At 45.6% G+C, this 24,789-nt stretch overlaps 1 protein-coding gene and 1 pseudogene across 6 annotated transcripts in view; both read left to right on the top strand.

The window, feature by feature from the left end:
* Positions 1 to 24,789, top strand: part of TVP23A (trans-golgi network vesicle protein 23 homolog A) — a 40,379-nt gene that overhangs the window by 3,580 nt on the left and 12,010 nt on the right. The gene's annotated exons all lie outside the window — the stretch shown is intronic.
* Positions 3,718 to 4,179, top strand: LOC131740384 (small ribosomal subunit protein eS25 pseudogene; annotated as a pseudogene).

Here is a 24,789-nt window from a genome sequence, read left to right as displayed (position 1 = left end):
CTTTAATTACATTGTCAAATGGGTCCATGATCCAAACAAGAATCACTAGTATCAGGTGAGAATTGTTATTTGTCAATTCCATGTTGAAATGGATTCCAGGTTGACTTTGAAGGGAGGTGAAGTGATGGAAGGGGCCCTATAAAAGGAGTCTGGGATTTCAGGGCCACTTCTTCCTTTACCACTTGCTGGCTTTGTGATTTTGGACATTGTTCACCTTGCCTTGTTGAGCCTTGACCCATCTGTAAAATGGGGGTACTTGTACCATCCTGACCTCACCACGTGCTGGCTATACAATTTGTTCAGTACATATTTACCCAGCATCTGTGTACAGGTGCTAGCTAAGCCCTGGGGTTAGAGACCTGGTCCCTTCCCTTCTTGTCCCTGGTTCCAGGTCAGTGAAGTGCAGTGTGGTGGGGAGAGCACCTTGCAGAATCAGTGAAGGATGTGACTTCATAGCAGGTAGAAGAAATGTTGGGTTATGCTGCGTGTGTTTTTCCCCAGTGCGCTACTTTTTTACCTTTTCTTATCGTGGAAAAAAAATCCCCACAACATAAAATTTATCATTTTAACCATTTTCTTAAGTGTTCAGTAGTGTTAAATATATTCATGTTGTTGTAAAACAGATCTCCAGAACTTTTTCATCTTGCAAATCTGAACCTCTGTCCCCATTAAACACCACCTCTCCGTCCTCCCTCCCCTCAGCCCCTGGAAACCATCATTCTTCTTTCTGTCTCTTTAAACTTGACAACTTTAGATGCTTCATGTAAATGGAATCATAGAGAATATGTCTTTTTGTGACTGGCTTTTTTCACTTAACATAATGTTCTCAAGATTCATCATGTTGTATCACGTATCAGAATTTTCTTCCTTTTAAAGACTGAAAAATATTCCATTGTGTGTATAGACCACACTTTGTTCATCGATTCGTTTGCTAATGGACACTTGGGTTGCTTCCATGTTTTAGCCCTTTCAAATAGTACAGCAATGAACATAGATATGCAATTATCTCTTCAAGACCCTGCTTTCAATTCTTGATATATACCCAGAAGTGGAACTGTTGGGTCATATGATAATTCTAGTTCTAATTTGTTTTTTTCTTTCTTTTTTTTTTTTACTCTTTGGCTGTACCACGCGGCATGTGGTATCCTAGTTCTGTGACCAGGGATTGAAACCACACCCCCTGCAGTGGGAGTGCAGAGTCTCTGACCACCAGGGAAGTCCCTAGTTTTAATTTTTTGAGGAACTTTCATACTGTTTTCCATAACAACTGAACCATTTTACAATCCCAGAAGCAATGCACAGGGTTCCAGTTTCTCCACATCCTCACCAACAATTGTTACTTTCTGTTTTTTCAGAGTATCCATCTTGATGGATGTGAGGTGGTATCTCATTGTGGATTTGATTGCATTTCCCGAGTGATTAGTGATGTTGAGCATCTTTTCATGTGCATGTTTGCCATTTGTGTATCATCTTAGGAGAAATGGCTATCCAAAGTCCTTTGCCTAGTTTTTAATCAGGTTATTGGATTTTTTGTTGTTGTTCAGTTGTAGGAGTTCTTTATATATTCTGGATATTAAGCCCTTATGAAATGTATGATTTGCAAGTATTTTCTCCCATTTCATGGGTTGCCTTTCCACTCCATTGATGGTGTCCTTTGATGCACAAAAGTTTTTAAATTTTATATAGTTCCATTTATCTCTTTTTACTTTTGTTGTCTTTGCTTTTGGTGTCATATGTGTGAGTGTATGGCTTTTTTTTTTTTTTTTGCGGTACACGGGCCTCTCACTGTTGTGGCCTCTCCCGTTGCGGAGCACAGGCTCCGAACGCACAGGCTCAGCGGCCATGGCTCACAGGCCCAGCCGCTCCGCGGCACGTGGGATCTTCCCCGACCGGGGCACGAACCCGTGTGCCCTGCATCGACAGGCGGACTCTCAACCACTGCGCCACCAGGGAAGCCCGTGAGTGTATGTTTTTACTGAAATATAATTCACATATCATAAATTCACACTTTAAAATATACAATTCAGTGTAGTTTTTAGTCTGTTCACAAGGTTGTGCAGTCATCATGACTATCTAGTTCCAGAATTTTTGATCACCCCAGATGGAAGCCCTGTACCCATTAAGCTGTCATTTCCCATTTCTCCCCTCCCCCAGCCCCTGGAAACCACTAATCTACTTTCTGTTCCTTCGAATTGGCCTATTCTGGACATTTCATGTAAATGGGATCATACAGTATGTGGCCTTTTATCTGGCTTTTTTCACTGAGCATAATGTTTTCAAGGTTCATCCATGTTTTGGCATGTACTTCATTACTTTTTACTGCTGAATAATATTTCATTGTAGGGCTAGAGTACATTTTTCTTATCCTTCGTAAGTTGATGGGCATTTGAGTTGTTTCTGCTTTTTGGTTCTTGTGAATAACGCTGTTGTGAACATCCATGTGCAAGTTTAGGTATGAACATATGTTTTCAGTTCTCTGGGGCATCAACCTAGAAGCAAAATTGCTTGGCCAAATGGTAACTCTGTGTTTTAGCCATGCTGTGTTACAGACCAACTTTTAGTGAGTACTCTGGGCTTCCAGCTGCCTTGGGGAGCAGGAGAAGCCTGGACTCGAGGTCAGACAGACCCAGGTTTGGATCTTGGTTCCGCCATTCCCCAGCCAACTAACTGCGGTTGTGGGTTAGACTGGCACACAGCCTCACCAGACACAAACAGGCTTTCATATACACCTGTTTACTTGGCTCTCTAGAAGGATACAAGGCAGAGACACAGCATCTTCATCTCATCGAGGGACTCAGCTGCTACCCACACACCCGGCTGCTTTTGCTCTGTCACCATGGGGGCTCCGTTGGGGAGCCCTTGTCCCTCGATCAGGGACAAGAGCCAGAGACTGTGGGTCACCTTGAGGCGTAAAAGCTTCAGTTCTGTTTCCCGCCAACCTTTTCTAGGATTCTGTTCACCGAGGTCCAAGGCCTGCTTGCCAGCTCACAGATCCTCCAACCCAGGGGCAGTTCCACGCCACGAGCAGGCACATAGGACACTGCCAGGGGAGACCCAGATCATTCCCAGGCAGGCAGTCCTGATGTTAACCCTTCACTCACAGTGACCTTGAACAAATCAGGGCACCTCCGGATCCCCCATTTTCTCATCTGTAAAATGGGAATGATGTTAGCTCCGTCATAGGGTTGTGTAAAGAGGACTCAATTGGGTGACGAATGTATGTAACGAATCCAGCGGGGCCCCTGACACCTTGTATGTCCTTCATAAATGGTACTTGCTATCATAAGTGTACTTCAGTGTCTTGACTCTGTGGGCAGGGCTGGGGCAGAGGCATGTCCTCAGTTGTAACAGTTATCACACTGGGGTTGTCCCTGGAGCTGGAGACTGTCCCTCATATGGAAAGAGTGGTTTGTGCTTTCAAGGCACTGTCTTCACAAAATTCATTTGAACCCAAAGGTCGTGGTTTCCAGTGCATTCCCACCCAAAGTAGGATGACGTCCTCTTGCCCCGGGCAGAGTTACTGGATCTGATTTTGGTCTCAGTTGTCAGGGCTGGTTTATTGTTAGGGCTTGGTCCGTTTCTGTGGTTGGTCCTCATTCAGCACAGTGGGCATTAAATTGAGGGGTATCCCACTCTCTGGTGTCAGGTGCCACTGGGAGTCACATGTTAGTGGGGCCAGGACCCAAGGCGGAAATCACATAGAATCAAAACTGCCCCGGCGACTTCCTTTTTGTCCGACATCTTAGCGAGGCGAGGTGGTAGCAGTTGGTCTCCCGGCTTCGCTATGCCGCCTAAGGATGACAAGAAGAAGAAAGATGCCAGAAAGTCGGCCAAAAAAGACAAAGACCCAGTGAACAAATCTGGGGGCAAGGCCAAAAAAGAAGTGGTCCAAAGGCAAAGTTCGGGACAAGCTGCTCAATAACCTAGTCTTGTTCGACAAAGCAACGTATGACAAACTCTGTAAAGAAGTTCCCAACTATAAGCTTATAACTCCAGCTGTCGTCTCTGAGAGACTGAAGATTCGTGGCTCCCTGGCCAGGGCAGCCCTGCAGGAGCTGCTTAGTAAAGGACTTATTAAACTGGTTTCAAAGCACAGAGCTCAAGTAATTTACACCAGAAATACCAAGGGTGGAGATGCCTCCAGCTGCTGGTGAAGATGCATGAACAGGAATCCAGACTTTTCACCATGGACTTCTTGAATCTAAAAAGAAAAAGGGCAAGTCCCTGCCAGTTGTGAAAAGATCCTCAGTAGATCTTTTTTCTCTGAATTTTGAGTAGTGTCAAACAAAATAGTACAATGAACATCCACGTACCTCTCCCCCAGATTCACTGTTAACATTTTGCCATACTGGCTCCAGTTCGCTTATAAACACATTTCCTTTCTGCCAAGAACATGAGACTTAATTCTAAATTTTTCAGCATACATCTCCTGGGAACAGGAACAGCCTATGAAACCATTACCATACTTAAGAAAATCAATTTCCCTTTCTTTTTTTTTTTTTTTTTTTTTTTTGCGGTACGCGGGCCTCTCACTGCTGTGGCCTCTCCCGCTGCGGAGCACAGGCTCCGGATGCGCAGGCTCAGCGGCCACGGCTCACGGGCCCAGCCGCTCCGCGGCACGTGGGATCCTCCCGGACCGGGGCACGAACCCGTGTCCCCTGCTTCGGCAGGCGGACTCTCAACCGCTGCGCCACCAGGGAAGCCCAATTTCCCTTTCTTGATGTCCAAATTGTCCCATATTTGGGACAACAATATATTTGCAGTTGTTTTTATCCTATAATACAAAGGTATCCAAATAACATCAATGCTGCTATCAACAATAAGACTACCAAGCAAAGCTCAAGATTTCTTTGCAGTTCATTAGTCCTCAGAAAACCTTCTAAGGGTGTACAGTCAGATTTTTGTGTTCAAATGTTACTTGAATTCTTATTCTTTCGTCATTGTTATCAATTGATATATAATTAATATAACTCTTTGTTTGCCTAAAACAAAAACAAACAAAAACAAAAACGGCCCCGGCAAATCCCCATCTAGCCTGTCAAGTAGAATAACATTTTGTCTTTCAGGAAGTCTCCCACCGCCCATTCATCTTCCCATGTTGGAAACCAGTGCTGTTCCTCAAAATGAGCTGCAGATGAAATTGTTGCCTGCTTTTTAGGGGAAGTTAGATTGAATGAAAAACAATAGCCAACACTTACTTACCTAGCACTTACTGTACGCAGGCCCCGTTCTCAGTGTTTTACTCATAAAATTCATTTAAGCTGTGTTACAAACCTATGAAGTTGATACTATGATTTTTATCAATTTCAAGATGAAAGAAATTGAGGGAAAGAGTTGAAGGATTGGCCCAAAGTCACACAGCTGTGAAATTGTGGGGTGGGGATTTGAACCCTTAGATCCGGCTCTGGAGTTGCATCTTAGGTTATGCTGTGCTTAGGGGCACAGATGCTCACGCAGGGAGGTATGCTCCGGGACACGCTCAGCCCTGGGAACGGCATTCTCAGGCCTTCAATCGTGTGCTTCCTCTGAGGAGTACTATATATTTTCCTATGTACGTGAGAATGTGGAATTGCCCACTCTTTAGATCAGGCTTTCTCAGCCCTCGGCACTGTGATACTTGGCGCTGGGTAATTCTTTGTGGGGGCTGTCCTGTGTATTGTAGGACTTTAGCGGCATCCCTGGACTTCACCTACTAGATGCCAGTGACGCTGCCTTCTATAGTCGTGACAACCAAAGAAGACTCCAGACTTTGCCAAGTGAAGTCCCCTAGGGGCAAAATTGCCCCCGGTTGAGAACCCTGATTTATATTATTCTCTTTCTCTCTCTGGGGTTTGGATTTGGAGAAATTAAATTTGCAGTTGAGGGAACTCAGAGGTCTGAGACCTCTGTGTTTGACCCAAGAGAAGCTGGTGGGGCGGGGGCCAAGGAGGGAAGGGGGCAGGTGATGGTACAGATGCAGCTTGGTGGCCGTCCATTATTCCCAGAACTCAACACAGGCACATCTCTAATTGCTACAAACACACACACACACACACACACACACACATTGTGCTACAACACACAGATAAGAATAATTTTGGTTTTTCTTTGTTGTTAGGAAGTCTGATTGCCTCGATAAGTCTGATTGGCTCTGGACCCCTCGCCCAGACCCCTGTCCCCGGTGACTTTGGGTAACAAGTCACGCTGCCCCTCTTCCCACTCTAAAATCTATTTTTTAAATATAGAAATAATGACGCATAAGCAGGTCTCACCAATGGCTGATGGTTTAAATTTAAGGAAGGTTCATGATTACCAAGGAAAATAATCTGCAGAATCAAGGAACTAGACAGATTTCAGTTCTCTTTGATTAGGGTGAGGGATTACATGTTTTGAAATTAACCCCTTACACCTCCAGCTGCTTTACTTCCCCTTATTTATATTTCTTGTCAACATGAAATTGATTGCATAAGCAGTACCAACACTAAAGTCACCAAAGGGAGATTTCTTCTAAACTAAACCCCACACAATTGGGGAAGGCATTTGGGACCAGAAGAAGACTTTGGTTAGAAGTTGGTTCCTTGATGTTCAGTATTGGAGAACAGCTGGACTGTGTGGACCTGGAGTGTTTAACTCACTCATTCATTTATTCCAGGGTTGATGCTATTGACATTTGGGGCTGGACATTCTTTGCTGTGGGGGCCTGTCCTGTGCACTGTAGGATGTTTAGCAGCATCCTGGCCTCTACCCACTAGATTCCAGTAGCAGCCCCCTAGTTGTGACAACCAAAAATGTTTCCAGACATTACTGGTGGGGAACCCTGAATCACTGCCATTTGAGAAGCACTGATTTATTCTTTCATTCATTTATTCATTAAGTCAACAAAACCTTTCAAGGACCTTTGTGTGCCAAACACTGTTCTAAGAGCCACAGAGAAAACCAGACAGGCCTGGTCCTTGCCTTCATGGAGCTGACTTTCTCCTGTCACGGAGAGACAGTGAACACGTAAGCAAATATCTAAACAAAGTGACATCAGAGAGTGGTAAGTGCCATGAAAAAGGGGGCCAGGGCTGGAGGCCCCTTTAGATTCTAGGGGGGTTCAGAGGAGGCCTGAGGAAGTGCATTATTTGGGCTGAGACCCAAATTTGGAGGAGGAGCCAGGCATGGGAAGATGCACAGGAGGAGACTTCTGGCAGAGGAAACAGCACGTGCAAAGGCCCTGAGGTGGGAGTATATTCTAGGGATTGTTGGAACCAGGCTAGGGTGTAGAAAGTGGCATAGTAGGAGGAGGAGACATTTGGAGATTTGTTAGGGAAAGGATGTGGGGACTTTGAAAATTCTGATGGGAATTTGGAATTTTGTCTGCTTTGATTGGCCATCTTTGGAGAGATTTGAGCAGGGGAGAGGTATGATCTGATTGACACTTGAGAAGGCTGCCCGTGACTGCCAGGTGGCCTGTAGGGGAAGAACAGCAGCAGGGAGATCTATTACGGGCTGGTGGAGGGGTCAGGGTGAAAGATGCTGGTGGCCTGGATTGGCTGGACTCCAGGGACGCACATGGGAACTTGGCTCAAACTGGTCTTTGTCCAAATTCTGCCAGCTGCTGGAACTTCTGAGATTGGACAGAGATGGTTGAAGGCAGTGGGTTCCAGATGCAGGTTGTGGGACGTGAATTCCCAGGAGATCTCAACTTCATCAGCATCCCTCAGGAACTCAGCAAACAAAGGGCCAAAATTTCAGGGTCTCCATCCCTGAAGATTTGACTCAGTAGGTGTTGAGATGGGTGTGAAAGGCTCCTGCCAACGTGATTCTGCTCTGCTCTGAGTGACTTGGCATATTTTTCTAGGTTGTCTATTTCTGGATTAAATAGAGAGAGAGAGAGAGAGAGAGAGAGAGAGAGAGAGAGAGAGAGAGAGAGAGTGTGTGTGTGTGTGTGTGTGTGTGTGTGTGTGTTCACCTTCATTGGAGTGGGGTTTGGTGTTGATACAAGGCTCAGGTATATATTCTGGCAAGTGATGCCGATGACGTTTCCTCAGTAAAAACCAGCTCAATAAATTCGGGTTGGAATCCAAGGGGAAAGGCCTGGGGCTGGCCGTACTCCAGCCCTGAGGAAATTCTCTTCACAAGGGGCTCAGCCTTGGGTGTTCCATGGCCAATGACTCACTCCTCACTCATTACAGGAGTAAGGAGGCTTCCAGAATGACTCAGAAGCAGCCAGAGATCGTGTTAATGGATCCTTATGTTTTTCTGGCATTACAGTACAGATGTATCTCCCCCCTAGATCGTAAAATACGTTAGAATAGAAAATGCAAAGGGGCAGTCAGCCGACTGACTCCAAGCCTCAGACATACTCTCTTGGGCCAGGGAGGTATTTTAAATGAATGTGAATTTATATTTAAATATTGGAATAGGTCACATTAGCAATCTGACTTGCTCAGAGTAGCTGAGCCATAGAAACAGAAGGCAGATTGGTGGTTGCCAGGGGCTGTGGAGAGGAAAAAATGGGGAGAAACTGCCCAATTGGTATGGGGTTTTAGTTTGGAATGATGGAAATGTTTTGGAACAACAGTGTGAAGTAATAAATGCCACTGAATTCTTCACTTTAAAATGGTTAATTTTATGTGATGTGAATTTCACCTCTATACATTTTTTGCTGTATTATTTTTAAATATTACGTTTAAGTATTTAACATATTAAATTAAAATATTTAAATCTTTTAAAATATTTTAAAGTATTAAAAAATACTTTAGACCTTATTTTTTGGGAACAGTTTTAAGTTCACAGCAAAATCAAGGGGAAGGTACAGAGATTTCTCATATACCTCCCCCCCTCCACAAATAGCCTCCCTCATTATCAACATTCCCTGCCGGAGGAAACATTTGCTACAATTGAGGAACCTACATTGACACGTCACCATCACCCAAAGTCCATAGTTTACATTAGGGTTCACTCTTGGTGGTGTACCTTCTATAGGTTTATATGATGACATGTATCCACCATCACAGTATCATACAGAAAGTTTCACCGCCCCCCAAAAACCTGTTCACTCCCTCCCTCCACCCTAATCCCTGATCTTTTTACTGCCGCCATAGTTTTGCCTTTTCTAGAATGGCATACAGTTGGAATCATACAGTATGCAGCTTTTTCAGAGTGGCTTCTTTCACTTAGTAATATGCAATTAAATCTTTTTTTTTTTTTTTTTTTTTAACTTTACTCTTGATTGCTGACTTCTTGTGAATGGCTGTTAGATTTGGAAGGGTGGACCTGTCCCTTCAGGGTGAGCCCCAGCTCTCACCCAATGAGCTGACTTATTTCCTACCCCAGCTCAGCCCTCTAAGTACCTGAGTTTGCAGCACCCCCATCGCCACCCCTCAAGGACAGTGGGGAAGAAACATTACTCCAACAGTAGCATTTCTACTATGCTTTCCAGCGGTGCAAGAAGCTTTGAGTTGGAATTTCTAATGCTGTAGTTTTCTCCGCAAACCTCTTGAAGCTGATTGAGGGGCCTGTCTGCAGTAGCCCGGCCTTGGGCGTCAGGCTGTACATGGCCATCCTAGCCCACTTACCCTGAGACCCCGTGTTCCTGCTCATCCCCTGGCCTTTTATATGCTTCACTCTCTGCTGCCTAAATTTGTCCTTTAGATCTTAAAATATTTTGTGTGTGTGTCCAAATCCCTATTATCTTTTTAAAAAATTAAAAAAAAATTTTCATTGAAGTATAGTTGGTTTACAATGCTGTGTTAGTTTCAGGTGTACAGCAAAGTGATTCAGTTATACTATATATATGTGTGTGTGTGTATATGTGTGTGTGTATATATATATGTGTATTCTTTTTCAGAATTTTTTCCCTTACAGGTTATTACAAAATATTGAGTACAGTTCCCTGTGCTATACAGTAGGTCCTTATTAGTTATCTATTTTATATATAGTAGTGTGTATATGTTAATCCCAAACTCCTAATTTAACCCTGATCTTAAAATATTTTTAAAAAATTCATTTATTTTTAATTGAGATATAATAATTCATATACCATAGCATTCACCCCTTTAAAGGCTACAACTCAGTGGCCTTTAGGATATATTCCAGAGGTTGTGCAACCATCTTTACTGTCTAATTCCAGAACGTTTTCATCGCCTGCAAAAGAAACCCCATGTTCTTTAGATCTTCATCCTCATCACTAAGAACCATCCCCTACTCTGAGCTAGGTGCCCTTCCTCTCAGCCCCAAGTGCCCCTGTGTCTACCCCAGCCTGGTGGCCAGCTGTTGTGTCCACCTCTTGGGTTTGCTAAAATGTCACTAAATAGCCAAGAGCCTTGTGGATACCCTGCCCTCATAACTAAAGGATTAGCACCTGGAACAGCAGGGGCAGCTGGGGGCACCCTGTACCACTGTCCATTCTGACTGGATAGTGGCCATGCCATGTTGAATATTTTGATCATGACTCTGCTTGCCCCATTAATGACACCTTTCAGACCGAGTTGAAATTGCCCGTTTGCACATGTACACAATGGAATATTACTCAGCCATAAAAAGAAATGAAACTGAGTTATTTGTAGTGAGGTGGATGGACCATACAGAGTGAAGTAAGTCAGAAAGAGAAAAACAAATACCGTATGCTAACACATATATATGGAATCTAAAAAAAAATGGTTCTGATGAACCTAGGGGCAGGACAGGAATAAAGACGCAGACGTAGAGAATGGACTTGAGGACACGGGGAGGGGGAAGGGTAAGCTGGGACGAAGTGAGAGAGTGGCACGGACATATATGCACTACCAAATGTAAAACATAGCTAGTGGGAAGCAGCCACATAGCACAGGGAGATCATCTCGGTGCTTTGTGTCCACCTAGAGGGGTGGGATAGGGAGGGTGGAGACGCAAGAGGGAGGGGATATGGGGATATATGTATATGTATAGCTGACTCACTTTGTGATACAGCAGAAACTAACACACCATTGTAAAGCAATTATACTCCAATAAAGATGTTGAAAAAAAAAAAAAAAGAAAGAAATTTCCCATTTGCTTCTTTGCTTCCCTCCCCCACATGCCCCCCACCCCAGTGATGTCCATGAGGGCAGGACTTGGTGCATTTGGTTCACTGTACTTCGTTTGGATCTGGCATGGTGCTTTGTAAATAATAGGTGTTCAATAAATGTGGTGCTGTTGCTCTAGGCCCAATTTCTCAAACTGCCTTATTTCTTAAGCAATTTTGAAAATCAATTTAAAGCATCTATAATTAAGTTGACTGTGAACTTAATTTTATGTTGTTGGACAATTTAAACCGCAATTTCCATTTTAGTCATCATTTTGAATATCGAATTATCCTGCAAACGATAAATACACATGCACGGCAATTACAAAACCTACTGCTTTCAGGGTGATGGGGAATTTTAGTGGTTGATGAGACCCCAGATGAAAAAATTGTAAAATATATCAACAAAATATGTTAAATTGGAAAATCATGTTTGGAAGCAATGTCCTTAAAACGACTTAAAAAACTTTTTACTTTGAAATAATTTCAAACTTAAAGGAAAGTAGCAAGAATGGTACAAAGAACTGAGACGTGTCCTTTACCTTGATTCAGCTATTGTTAACACTTTGCTGTGTGTGTGTTTATTTTATGAAGTGTTTAAGAGTACATATAATGCTCCCTTCCTCCTGAATCCTTCAATGTGTATTCTACGAACAGGATATTCTCTTACATAAACAGAGGACAATGATTCAAAATGAGACACTTACCTAATCTTCAGTCTATATTCCCATGTCTTTTATTGTAACTTTTTTTTTCCCAATTCAAGATCCAATTGGGATCACCCATTGCATTTAGTTATTCTTTTTTTTCTTGGCCACACTGCGTGGCATGTGGTATCTTAGTTCCCTGACCAGGAATTGAACCCACGCCCCCTGCAGTGGAAGCATGGTGTCTTAACCACTGGACCGCCAGAGAAGTCCCTGCAGTTAGTTATTGAACTTTTCTCAGCCTTTTTCTGTCTTTCGTGTCATGGACAGTTTTGAGGAGTAAAGGTTTGCTATTTTGAGGACCTGAACTTGGGTCTGTCTGATATTATTCATGATTAGATCCAGGTCATGATTTTTGGCAGAAAGCAGAAATGTGTTCTAAAAGGCCTTTTTTTCAAGCTCTGTCGCTACTAAAGGTGGTCCAGATTTGGCACTTTTTTTGCCCTCCACATCCACATCTTACCTGCATTTTGCTGCTCAAAGAACCCAGGCTCCTTAGGGAGGAGCCACTTCCAAATCTTGAGGCAGAAACCAGTCAGACTGCATCTGGAACAACCTTTTGTTGCCAGCAAACACAGATATTTTTTAAAGTGTCACAGGCTGTTCTAAAGAAGAAAAACTAGTTTAATGAGGCTCCCACAGTGTTTGTTAAATGAATTAATATTTTATTCAATTCTCTCATTAAATAACCTGTAAGGCTCTTTGTTTCTAAAATGCTATCATTTTATTTATTTATTTTTTGCCATACGCGGGCCTCTCACTGTTGCGGTCTCTCCCGTTGCAGAGTACAGGCTCCGGACGCGCAGGCTCAGCGGCCACGGCTCACGGGCCCAGCCGCTCCACGGCATGTGGGATCTTCCTGGACCGGGGCACGAACCCGTGTCCCCTGCATCGGCAGGCGGACTCAACCACTGCGCCACCAGGGAAGCCCTATCATTTAAAAAAATTTATTTTATTGACACATAGTTGATTTACAACGTTGTGTTAATTTCTGCTGTATAGCAAAGTGATTCAGTTATACATGTATGTGTATATATATATATATATATATATATATATACACATTCTTTTTCATTATAGTTTATCACAGGATAATATTGAATATAGTTCCCTGTGTTATACAGTAGGACCTTATTGTTTATTCTATGTATAATAGTTTGCATAAGATGCTATCATTTGAAGGTACACTGGTTCAGTTATAGCTCTTGGGGGTGGGGAATAAATACCATATTAATATTTGCATCCTTTAATGCATGCATCCTGATTCCAGACATATTTAAATGGTCAAAAAAAGGACTTCCCTGGTGGTCCAGTGGTAAAGAATCCGCCTTCCAATGCAGGGGATGCGGGTTTGATCCCTGGTCAGGGAAACAAGATCCCACATGCCGCTGGGCAACTAAGCCCATATGCCACAACTATTGAGCTCACACACCTCAACGAGAGAGCCTGTGTGCTTCAAACTACAGAGCCCACGTGCCCTGGAGCCTGGCACCTCAACGAAGATCTCATGTGCTGCAACTAAGAACCGACGCAGCCAAAAAAATAAGGAAAATAGGGCTTCCCTGGTGGCGCAGTGGTTGGGAGTCCGCCTGCCGATGCAGGGGATACGGGTTCGTGCCCCGGTCTGGGAGGATCCCACGTGCCACGGAGCAGCTGGGCCTGTGAGCCGTGGCCGCTGGGCCTGCGTGTCCGGAGCCTGTGCTCCGCGGTGGGAGAGGCCACAGCGGTGAGAGGCCCGTGTACCGCAAAAAAAAAAAAAAAAAGGAAAAAAAATATTAAAAAAATTTTTTTAATGGTCAGAAATAAAAATGCAGGGAAAGACAGGATTCTGTTTTGCAGATAAGGAAACTGATGCTCCCAAGAGCCAGATTACAGACCCAACCTCACTTAAGGGTCAGTATTTGATGACTTCAGATCCTGCCCACTTTTGAGCAGAATCTAGTAGCTAAAGCACATTAAATAGGTGAATTCTACTCTCTGCTTCCACTGCAAAAAAAAAAAAAAAAAAAGCATCTCACTCAGAGTGAGGGTGACGACAAAGAGGAATACAGGTTTCTTACCTCCTTCAACTTCCCCGAGGTACCACCTGCTCTAAGTGCCTTCCTGCTGGCTGACTTCTGCTCTGACCTTCTGGAAAAATCAGTCCTTGGCCTCTCTGCTTTTTTCTAACCCTCAGTTAATAACTCCGAGTCTCCTGTTTAAATGAGGTGAGTGTAACTGTAGCTGCCCTCATGATCTCCCCCCGCCACCACCTGTCTTCAAGTAAGACTGCAACCCTTCATTTTATCACCTGGATTCTTGGAGGAAGCTGACTCTCCTTGCCCTTTCTGCCCTTTGAGACCACCGGACAAAACATAATGTGGATTATACAGAGTTTAAACTCTTCAACATTAGAGACTGTATGCGTTAGCTACTTCTGTATAAAAAGTTCCCCCAAAGGTAGCAGCTTCAGACAACAAACATTTATGATGTCACACTGTGCCTGAAGTTCAGGTAACTGGGGCAGCTTAGCTGGGTAGTTCTGTCTCAGGGTCTCATGAGGCTGCCATCATACTAAGGCTTGACTGGGACAGGAGGAGCTTCTTCCAAGAGGGCTCTCTCATGTGGCTGTTGGCTGGAGGCCTCAGTTTCTTAGACATGTGGACCTCTCCATAGTGCTGCTCCCAACATGGCAGCTGGTTTCCCCCAGGGAAAGCAAGGGAGAGAGCAAAAGAGAGTGACCAAGACAGAAGCCACAGTGTCTTTTTTTTTTTTTTTTTTTTTGTGATACGCGGGCCTCTCACTGTTGTGGCCTCTCCCGTTGCGGAGCACAGGCTCCGGACGCGCAGGCTCAGCGGCCATGGCTCACGGACCCAGCTGCTCGGCGGCATGTGGGATCTTCCCGGACCGGGGCATGAATCCGTGTCCCCTGCATCGGCAGGCGGACTCTCAACCACTGCGCCACCAGGGAAGCCCCACAGTGTCTTTTATGACCTAATATCAGGTATGATATACAATTACTTCTAATGTGTCCTATTAGTCATGCAGACCAGCCCCGGTGATTCATTGTTGGAGGGGACTGTACAAGGGTATAAATACCAGGAGGTTGGGATCATGGGGGCCAATTCAGAGGCTGGCTACTTACAGATCCCAGCCCAAAAAAGGAACAAATGCATGTGTGTCTACAGAGTGCCCACTGTACTCCAGGCCCTGATATCAGGTAGATGTGATTATCCCCATTTTACAGGTGAGGAAACTGAACAAGAAAGGTTGAGTCACTGGTCTAAGGTCACACAGTAAATGACAGAACTGGCACTTGAAAGGCAGTAGTCTGCTTCCTTTAAAAAAAAATTATTAAAGAGTTCCAAATGTATACCAAATAGAATAATATAAATGAGCCCCATGTGGCCATCACACAGATTCAGAAATGATCAACTCCTGAACAATCTTCTTTCATTTATACCCTGCCTCTCCCCCTCCCCCTGATTATTTTGAAACAAACCCCAGACATTACATCACTTCAAACATAAATATTGTGATGTTATCTCTAAAAGACAAGAAATTGTTTTTAAAAGCAAATCCACAATAGCATTTTCTCACTTTAAAAATGGTTAACAATTCCCATGATATTTCAATCAAGAAATGTCCAGGGTCCAAATTCCCTTGATTGTATCATAACTTTATTATTTGTTGGAACCACAATTGAATATCTTCCACATTTTGCAGCTGGTGGCTGGATTTCTTAGGTCTCTTTTCATCTGTAGACTTCCCAGTCCTCTCCTTGCTCTCTCATTTTTTCTCCCCTTTGCAATTGATTTGTTGTTCTGTAGAGCTGCTCACAGTCTGGAAAATTGCTGATTGCAACCCTGATGTGTCCTTTAATCTTTGCCTTTGTTCCCTATGTTTCTTGAGCTTGATGAGATTCAGGTGTGATATTTTGGGGGCACAGCTGACTTCAAAGGAGGGGGTGAGTTCTTCCATCAGGGGCTCCCAATGCCCGGTTGTCCTCAGCTGCTTCTCTTGAATGCATTAGGGGTTTTAGCATGGTGTCATTCTAACGCTATCATTCTGTCTCCGTTTGTAAGCCGAAGGAATCCAGAATGAGAAACTCCCCCTCTTCAAATATTTAGTCATTGCAAGATACACTTTACAGAGAAAAGACATAATAAACGTTTGATGCTTGCTCTTCATTTTTCCGCTTTCAAGTGATGAGTTTGTTCCCCAGCATCCCTCATAAGTGACCACTGAGGGTTTTGATTAAGTATCACATGACTCATGGACTACAGCATTCTTGTCGCTGCTCAAGTTGTTCCATCTTTGGCCAGTGGGAGGCTCTACCCATTGGCCTCTGTGTCTTTTGACCTGGCTCTCATGGTCTTTGACAGCTTCCTTGCAACCTGGGATGTTCCGATGTCCCAGCCTCATCAAGCTGGGATGGCCTGGAATCGCCATTTCTCCAAGCAGCCCTGGCTCCTTTGGAGAATGGAGTTTAGAAGCCACAGTCTGGATTCGTCTCCTGTGCCAGCTCTCTGGCTCTGTGGCTAGGAAGTGCATCAAGCAGGGCTGATAGCATCTCTTAGTGGACGTATTTGGGGGATCCACTGTTGTCACCAAGCACGTTTCCCTTTCTGTTGATCTGCAGTTCATCGGGGCAGCCGACGGGAGGGGCAGCTATGAAACTCTGGGCTGAGATTGAGTGTGGCTGACTCTGCCACTCAGAGCAGCAGCTAGCCCATAGGGCGCCTCCGTGCAAATCAGAAAAGATGGCCCTTCCACGGGCAGACAGTTCCCTCCAGGGCCTGCAGCTGGAGAGCAGAGCATCACCTGGGCAATTGCTTCTTTGCTCTGACCCTCGGGCGGTTCCCTTCACCTCCCTGAGCTCCCGACTCCTCATCTGCAAAATGGCTCTCTGTCCCTTTCCAACCTCGTTTATTTTCTTTGGGCTCATTTGTCCCCAGGCGGGTGTTATGGGTTGACTTGTATCCTCCCCAAAGGAGATATATGGACGTCCTAACCTGCAGTACCTCAAAACGTGACTTCATTCGGAAATAGGTTTTTTGCAGATGTAATTAGTTAAGATGAGGTCATCCTGGAGCAGGGTGGGCCCCTAGTCCTATATGCCTGGTGTCCTTATAAAAAGATGACCATGTGAAGAGAAACACTTGGAGAAGGCCATGTGACGACGCAGGCAGAGGTTGGAGTGATGCAGCTACAAGCCAAGGAAGGCCAAGGGTGCCAGCTGTCATAAGAAGGTAGGAGAGGGCTTCCCTGGTGGCGCAATGGTTGAGAATCCACCTGCCGATGCAGGGGACACGGGTTCGTGTCCCGGTCTGGGAAGATCCCACATGCCGCAGAGCGACTGGGCCCGTGAGCCATGGCCACTGAGCCTGCGCGTCCGGAGCCTGTGCTCCGCAACGGGAGAGGCCACAACAGTGAGAGGCCCGCATACAGGAAAAAAAAAAAAAAAAAAAAAATGCAATCTCAGGCCCCGTCCCAGACCTCCTGAGTCAGTGTCCGCATTTAACCAGAGAGCCAGGAGGTTCGTATGTGGAGAAGCACTGCATTATATAATAGGAAGGTGGTGGAATGATTAGCCGCCAGGGCAAATGCACAGTTATTTCTGTTCATAGTTGGTATTGAACTCTCACCGCCCACCAGGCAGTATCCCAAGCCCTTTATGTACATTGTGATTCTCATGTAATCTTCCCGGCAGCTCCGTGCTGTCGGTACTTCCTGACGTGTGCACTGCACTACTCCAGGGAACACGACTCACACCGACTATGACAGAACGATGCCCCCTGGTGTTGTGCAACTCAGCAGACCTGACTCTTATTAGCCCATTTTATAGATGGGGAAACTGGGACACACAGCGAGGTTAAGTCACTTGCTCAAGGTCGCACGGGTCCTCAGTGGTGGAGCTGGGATTTGAATTGGCGAATTTGTCTCCGAACTTGTACCCGGGACCTTTTACTCACCGCCCAACCCCTCTCTCTAAAGGAGAGCCAGTGAAGGCAGCGTCTTGTCTCCTGCCGTTTCTTCTCTCTTTTAAATTGTAAAATACACATAGCGTCAAAGTGACGTTTTTAACCATTTTATTTTATTTATTTATTTATTTTGGCTGCGTCGCGCGGCTTGTGGGATCTTAGTTCCCTGACTAGGGATCAAACCTGGGCCCTTGGCAGTGAAAGTGCTGAGTCCTAAACACTGGACCGCTGGGAAGTCCCTTAACCCTTTTAAAGTGAACGATTCAATGGCATTTAGGACATTCACAATGTTATGCAACCATCATCACTATTCCATTCCAGAATATTTTTATCACCCCAAAAGGAAACCCCAGAGCTATTAAGCAGTCACTCCCTGTTCCTCCAAGCCCCCGGCAACCACTAATCTGCTTTCTGTCTCTATGAACTGGCCTATTCTGGATATTTCAAGAATGGAATCCTACAATATGGGACCTTTTTGTCTGGCTTCTTTCACTTAGTATGTTTTCAAGGTTCCTCCATGTTGCTGCATGCATCAGTACTCCAATAATTTTTTTCATGTTTTTTTTTTTTAGTTGTGGTTAAATATACATAGCAAAAAAATCTACCATTTTAACCATTTTCAACTCAGTGGCAATAAGTCCATTCATGCTGTTGTGTCACCGTCACCACCATCCATCTCTAGAACCCCTTCGTCACCCTAAACTGAGAGCTTGTGTCCATGGAGCAATCACTCCCCATTTCGTCCTCCCACCAGCCCCCAGTAGCCTCTATTCTACTTTCTGTCTCTATGAATTTGCCTTTTCTGGGTAGCTTAGGTAAGTGGAATCATACAGTATCTGTGCTTTTGTGTCTGGCTTCTTTCCCTGAGCCTAAGGTTTTCAAGGTTCTCCCACATTGTAGCAGGTATCAGTGCTTCATTCCTTTTTATGGCTGAGTGACATCCCATTGCACGGACAGGCCACGTTTTGCTCATCTCCTTGTCCGCTGATGGACATTTGGGTGGTTTCCACCTTTCGGTGATGGTGAATGTTGCTGCCGTGGACATGCGTGTACACGTTTTTGTTTGAAGGCTTGTTTTCAGCTCTTTCGTTTTCCCATTTCTTTTGAAAACTCTTGAGTCTTTAAGGAATTTGGTCTGTGGTTCCAGCAGCAGCAGCAGCAGGGGGCAGTGAGCAGTAGCTGGGGTGGAGGTAGAGGAATTGGCCTGGGTGCCCCCAGGGGAGAGGTGAGGGTCCTTGCACAGGGCCCATCCGGGGCCGAGCGGCCAGGGGCCCGCTGACATTTTGCTGGCATTTTGCTGCCACGCATACCCAGCCAATAAAGTTGGGATGTCTCTCTAAAAAGAAATAAAGAACAGAAACTAGACGGAAGACTTAGTGACCAGAGGGAAGTCTGTTCTTTTATTCGCTTCCACACTCAAATTTCTATCGTGCTGACCTTTGAATCAAAGCTATGAGGACTTAGCAATCAGCATCTGCTCAGACATCCCAACAGCCTTAAACCTGCCCGTCCCGGGCCCAGATGTCGGGGGAGGAGGAGGATGTGCTATCATCTGAAGCAAGAAGTTGGAGTCTGAAGGATGACGGAGCTAATGTTGCATCTGGAGCATTCTAGAGAAGAACAGTCCAGCCCCCATGGCGCATGCTCTGGGTTAGCCAGGCCCACACGGTTTCTGAAGACCTCATAGGGTCCTCTTGCTTTTTTAGGTGTGGTTTCCTTCCTTCCTGCTTTGTTCCCCGAACTGAGTTTACCTTGGAAATGGAACAAAGGAGGGCTCCTCTAGGCAATGAGCATACAGATCATCTGGGGTCTTGTTAAAATGAAGATTCGGGCTCAGGGGGCCTGGGGTGGGCTGCTGATCCTGCATTTCTAACAAGCTCCAGGGCACATGGGGAGCAGGTGGATGGGCCGAGGGCTGGGCAGATGTGGTCTTAGCTGTCTCTCCGTCACACCTCGGGGTGCCCTTCCTCCCACGTCTTCCTGGTGGTACGCTGCTGTTAGCAGAAGAGCCACCTGACTCTAAGTGGGTGTCGGGGCTGAAGAAATAAATAGCAGCATCCTACTTCTTTTCAACAACAGGGAAAAACACCCAACGGAAGACATCCAAAAAGATCATCACCTGCCGAGGCTTTTTCTCACTTTCTCCTGTTCTCAAAAATCTCGACCATGAATGAGTCAAACAATAAATAGAGTGATATTAACCACAGCGACCTGAGGCCCCCTCTGGTCTGGCATCGTAGGTATTTTTCATCCCAGAAGCCTTGGATGTCTGAGGTTAAATGTTACTCTCCCATTTTACAGATGAGTAAACTGAGGCTCTGAGTGGTTTAGTGCCCTGTCCAGGACCATGTATGCAGCAAGGATGGAGCATGAATGTGGATCAGGGCTCTCTGGCTTTCACTGTACCCACTGTCCAGGTAGGGGCCAGAGTGGGCATTTTTACTCCACAGAGAGTGGTGGCCCTTTATTTTGCATATAGGGACTAGTAAGCCCAGATGAAAGGACCTGCTTTCTGGAATTTTCTCACACATTTAACTGTAATGGCCAATTACTCAACTGGGGATTTTTAGGTCTGAATTTTTTTTAAAATTTGGACCACAGATGGCCCCCAGAATATCAATGGGCTCGTTTTTTTTCTGAAACGTGTCTTGCCTCAATGCAAAGTGGAGGCTGCCTCTGATCATTTCTTTGTTTTTCTATTTTTTAATTCAAATTTACATAAAAGTACAGAGAATGATGACCCTGGTATTCTTTGCCCTGCTCAGTCATGATCAGCACGTGGCCAGCCTGTTTCATCTTCACCCCCATCCACTCCCCACCCCCGGATTATCTTGAAGCAAATTCTAGACATCATCTCAGATGCTATTTTCATAGCGAAGTGAAGCAAGGAGAAAAGATACCATCTTTCCTCAGACCTTTGCCACAGTGAAAGCACAAGGCTTTGCAGAGCGTCTGAAAGAGAAGTTAAAATAGGACGTCTGATGAGGGATCCAGTCTTCAAAGTATTTGAAACCAATAAAAGGCAACTTTTGAAGAGACTATTAGATCACTGCTGAATTGAGGATTAAATCAACCTTCCCCCACCTGGCCCCAAATCAAACGTGCTTTAGAAGTTTGTGGGAAGGGGGTGTGTATGGTGCCTGCAGGATGCAGTCCTCCTCACATCCACACTGACTTTACTCTGTCTAGACAGAGCTCCGCCCCCAACCTGTGTCCATTCTTTAGAAAGGTTTTAGGTTCACAGAAAAACTGAGCAAAAAGTACAGAGAATTCCCATAAGCCCCTCCTCACCACAAAGTTTCCCCTATTATTAACATCTTGCACTAGTGTCATCCATTTGTTACGATGAACCAGTACATTATTATTAACTAAAGTCCATAGTTCCCATCAGGGTTCACTCTTGGTATTGTACCTTCCACAGGCTTTGACAAATGTATAATGACATGTATCCACCATTACAGTATCATACAGACTAGTTTCACTGCCCTAAACATCCCCTGGGCTCCAACTATTCATCCTAACCCCTGGCAACCACTGACCTTTTTACTACCTCTATAGCTAAGTCTTTTCCAAAATGTTATAGAGTTAGAATCATACAGTATGTAGTCTTTTCAGCCTGGCTTCTTTTACTGTGTAATATGCATTAAGGTTCCTCCATGTCTTTTCATGGCTTGGGAGCTCATTACTCTTTCGTGCTGAATGATATTCCATTGTGTGGATGTACTATGATGTATCCATTCACCTATTGAAGGACATCTTAGTTGGTTCCAATCTGGGGCAATTATGACTAAAGGTGCTAGAAACATCTGTGTGCTGGTTTTTGTGCGGACGTAAGTTTTCAACTCATTTGGGTAAATAGGAGTACAGTTGCTGGGCTGTAGCTCATGTAGAAATTTTAGGGTGACTTGTAGAGATTCTTCTTTGGTCAATGGCTTCAATCAGAATTTTTATTGAGGTGTAGCATACATACAGTAAAGTACACTAATCCTAAAGGTACAGTTGGATGAATTTTTTTTTTTTTTTTTTTTTTTTTTTTTTTTTTTTTCCGGTATGCGGGCCTCTCCCTGTTGTGGCCTCTCCCGTTGCGGAGCACAGGTTCCGGACGCACAGGCTCAGCGGCCATCGCTCACGGGCCCAGCCGCTCCGCGGCATGTGGGATCCTCCCGGACCAGGGCATGAACCCGCGTCCCCTGCATCGGCAGGCAGACTCTCAATCACTGCGCCACCAGGGAAGCCCCTGGATGAATTTTTATACACATGCCCACACAGGTCAAGATGCAGAGCATCTCCAGCATTGGAAGCGCCCTTGTGCGCCTCCCCAGTTGCTGGCCCTCTACCATCCCCAGAGATAACACTGCTCTGACCTCTAGCACAATCCATTGTTTCCGCCAGTCGGGCAGCTCCCACCCTGCAGCTTTGGAAAGGAGATTTTTTTGGGGGGTGCGGGTGGAGAGAACAGGCCGTTCGTGACAAGTTTGCTTCATTTTGGTTTGTTTTGAATGGAGCCTAATTTTATCACCAAATTCTTCTTGCCCATCCAGAGCAGGGATTGGCACAAGTTCTGGGTAAATATTTTCGGCTTTGCCAGCGATTGAGTGAGCATGGCTGTGTTCTAATAAAACTTTATTTACAGAAACAGGAAGTGGGCCAGATTTGGCCCTTGGGCTGGAGTTTGTGAATCCAGGGTAGAACAGTGCTTTCTCTTTGCAAAGTTCATGTCCAGGCCCCACTCCAAATCTGAATTCGCGTGTCCTGGGACCACGGCAGTGTTGCATGCATTTTAAGGCCTCCTCGGGTAACTTTCAAGCACATTCCACGAGAACCTACTTGGTTTCCCTCCAAGGGCGGGGACAAGGCATGTCCTGGGCCCAGGACTGTGAAAGTGGATTTAAATTTAAACAAAAGCCCAGCTAGACGCTCCCCACCTTGACTTAGGTAATCTCATTTCTCCTTTCACCATCAGTCTTCTCTCCTCCTCCTCTTAAGATAACAGGCTTCTGCCTGGCGGGTGGAGGGAGCGTGATGGATACTGGCCGGAAAATACTCCCGTTGAGGATAAGGAAGTTTCCTTGGTGAAAGTGGAGGGGCTGGGGGAATATGGGGAGATCAGGAGTCTTGGGGGATCCCTGCACAGATGAAAAGTCAGCCCCTGGAGAGTGAGAGAGAGAAAGTTGTGGTCAGAGAGGGAATTTTACAGTTTGGCTCCTTGGAACGGTTTTGAGTGACATTGAGACTGTCAGCTGTTCACAACGACTGAGCGTGGTGTGTGTTTCGGGCACTATATACCTGCTACCTTCACTTGATCTTTTCAATCGAATACCCTCGGCAGTGGCTCCTGTGGGCATTCCCATTTTACGGAAGTGGAGACTGAGGCGGTGAGAGGTTCCGTAGCTTAGGGACAGCCGAGGAGCTACTCAGAGGTTGGAGCCGTGATCTGGACCCTGGCAGTCAGGCACCTCTGTACTGTTTGCCTCTCAAGGGGGTGACCAGGTGGGTGCCTGGGAGGGGGATGTTGGAAGCCGGTGGCATTGAGAGGTGGAGGCGGCTGTTGGCGCGTGTGTGCTCCGTGGCTGCGGAGGTGGCAGGAGAGAAGGCTGGGGTGACGGAGGACCCCATGTCAAGGAAGGGTGGGCAGGCTCAAGTCACGGCCTTCAAAACTCTCCAAACTAGAAAGCTGATCTGAGATCACATTCGTGTTAGTGGTGGGGCACAGGCTGGGCAAACTGCAGAGGTGGACAGAGTGAGGGTTTGGAGGGTTGCCCAGAGAACAACCCCCATAAAACAGGATCAAAACAATGTTTGGAAGTACCATGGGCATCTTTTTCTACTTGCTTTGGATAATTATGACAACAGCAACAACAAAAATAATAATACCTTCCATTCAAGTTAAGGAAACAGTCAACCAGGACTCAAATAAATAAACAGAACCTTCCAACAAGTGGAATTTTTCCTGCATTTTATTTCAGGAAACCACAGTCAAAAATAGAAAAACAGTGGGTGGGCAGGGGATTTACTTGAATGCATAACTTCTAGGTTTCACCCTGGATCAGTGCACACTTGGGTCTCTTGTAAACCTTTTAAGTCTGTATTGTTCTACAACAGAGGTCCCCAACCCCCAGGCCACAGACCGGGACCAGTCCGCGGCCTGTTAGGAACCAGGCCGCACAGCAGCAGGTGAGCGAGCGAAGCCTCATCTGCCGCTCGCGCCCCATCGCTCGCATTACCGCCCGAACCATTCCCCCACCCAGCACCCCCCACCCCCACCTCGTCCATGGAAAAACTGTCTTCCATGAAATCTGTCCCTGGTACCAAAAAGGTTGGGGACCGCTGTTCTACAAAAAGGACAGATGTCCCCAGTGAACCTGAAGGGACTGGATTTTATAATCCAAACACAACAAATATTTGCCGAGAATCTTAATGCCAGGTGCTCTTGGGGATATAAAATTATTGAAAACATGGTCTTTGCCCTCGAAGGATGTTCAGTTATTGGAAGAGGACTCATTTATCTTGGAGTGAAGGGGTCAAAATTGTACTAAGACAATTAGTTGAAAGATCCTCAATAAGGTTTAAGGCGAAAAGGGTATAAGAGACTCCCAAGAGTCTTATCTTCTGGAACATTCCAGGTTTGGAAGTGCTACGTGATCATGTCTAATTCTTAAATGCCAGGTACGGTCGCCAGGAGGGCTCAGCATCTGAAAGGCACAGGTGAGAACGTTCTGGAGGACAGCTGGGGTTCCGGCACAGCCCCTTCTTCCTTTGGAACATGAGGAGTAAATGCAGATGTCATTACACATCCTGCCTCTGAAGCTTAGCTGACGCTCCCTTGGGCGTCAGAAGCCCACGGTTCTATAGGAGCCTCCTGGGTGCTTACCCTGGCCATCTTCCTTCTCGGAAGGTCAAGCAGGCTCGTCCCCCACAGGCCTGCTGGCTACCTTTGCTCCCCACGATGTGGCAAGCCGGCGGCTCACAGGCCAGTGTGCAATGCAGCCTGTGGCATTTTGTTAACATTATTAGTGACCTTTCTGTAAAAATCCGATTTCCCATGAAAAGCCTGGGTTTCTGGCTTCCCGTGAAGATATCGGATCTGGCACTACTAGGTGAGGTTTGCTGA

Source organism: Kogia breviceps, chromosome 14 (assembly GCF_026419965.1).
Source record: "Kogia breviceps isolate mKogBre1 chromosome 14, mKogBre1 haplotype 1, whole genome shotgun sequence".
In the NCBI taxonomy this organism is placed as follows: Eukaryota; Metazoa; Chordata; class Mammalia; order Artiodactyla; family Physeteridae; genus Kogia; species Kogia breviceps.
Note: the sequence above shows the minus strand (reverse complement) of the source record. Positions and strands in the feature narration are given on the sequence as shown.